We start from the raw sequence: 1,720 nt of genomic DNA on the forward strand, positions 1-1,720 counted from the left end.
ATTTCTGGTCTGGTCTTTGTCCTCTCTGTGAGGATCAGCTGGTAACTGACATCGTCAGGGTGAGATCCAAAAAAACTTGTTTCAGGGCTAGTTTATAGGGGGTGGATATAGCCTGAAAGCTCTAGCTGCTCACAAGGAATTTCTGTGTGAGCGCTCTGGGAGGGAGGCCATCCGGAGAGATGTGTGGCCTTCCATGGTTGTGGGATCCTGGCTTACGGATGAGGCTCTAACACAGGGTTGTGACATTGCAGCTGTCTGGGAAGGAAAGGAAGGCAGTATTGCGCAGTTCCCAGGCTGAACTTTCCCTCTGGCATAGTGACTTTCGGGTCCTGAGCGTCTATTTTCTTTCACTACCAGCTGCAGGGCTGTCATAAGGCGGACAAACAGGATTAATGGAAAGTCAACAGGATGCAGCTGGGGATGTGAATCTTCCTCGCCAGTGTAGACTCGCAGGTGTGGCCAGTGACTACCCTGCTACAGGGTTAGCGCTCCTGGGGAGGTCAACTTTTCATTTCATTTTAATTCATTTAAATTAAAAAACTGAAGCAGTACAAAATACTTCTCATGGGCTGGGCACAGTGGCTCATGCCTGTAATCCCAGCACTTGGGGAGGCCAAGGTGGGCGGATCACTTGAGGTCACTTGAGACCAGCCTGGCCAACATGGTGAAACCCTGTCTTTACTCAAAATACAAAAATTAGCTGGGCGTGGTGGTGGGTGCCTGTAATCCCAGCTACTCGGGAGGCTGAGGCAGAAGAATCACTTGAACCCGGGAGGCAGAGGTTGTAGTGAGCCGAGATCACACCACTGCACTCCAGCCTGAGTGACAGAGCAAGACTCTGTCTCAAAACAAACAAACAAACAAAACTTCTCCTGAAAAAACGACAAGAAAAAATATTGTGGAAAGCTCTGTTGATCCCGCCACACTCGGATCTCTGTTCAGTGTGTGCTAGACCCTCTGACCTTGATGCTGTCAGCACTGAGATGACAGTGATGCAAAAGCCAGTGAATTCACTTCATTTAGATTGACGTCGTTTTGAAATGGATACGCTTTTGCTTCAAAGTCAAATCAATTATTCTAAAACAAATGAAGCAGTTTTGTCAATGTGGGAGGTGAACTGTAAAGGAAATGACTTTTGATGCTAGACTCAGTTATCGGAAAACTTAAATATGTAAATCTACTTAACTATAAATTTTGTGAAATCTAAACACAAATCAAGTACTTCTTTTTTTTTTTTTTCCTGAGTCAGGGTCTTGTTCTATGGCCCAGGCTGGAATAAAATGGCACCATCTCAGCTCACTGCAACCTCCACCTCTGGGTTTCAGCGATTCTCCTGCCTCAGCTTCCCAAGTAGCTGGGATTACAGGTGCCCACCACCATGCCTGGCTAATTTTTGAATTTTTAGTGGAGATGGGGTTTCACCATATTGGCTAGGCTGATCTTGAACTCCTGACTTCAAATGATCAGTCCACCTCAGACTCCCAAAGTGCTGGGATTGCAGGCATGAGCCACTGTGCCTGGCCAAATCGAGTACTTCTGATGAAAAGATAGCATCCAAATTGAGATATGTGTAAGCAGAAAATACACACCAGATGTCAAAGAGGACCAAAAAAAAAAATACAAAATATCTCACTCATGATTCATTATACTGATTACACGCTGATGGAACATTTGTGATAAATTGGGTTAAAATGTACTATTAAAATTAATTTCACTTGTG

The sequence above is a fragment of the Nomascus leucogenys genome, chromosome 6 (assembly GCF_006542625.1).
Source record: "Nomascus leucogenys isolate Asia chromosome 6, Asia_NLE_v1, whole genome shotgun sequence".
Taxonomy (NCBI): Eukaryota; Metazoa; Chordata; class Mammalia; order Primates; family Hylobatidae; genus Nomascus; species Nomascus leucogenys.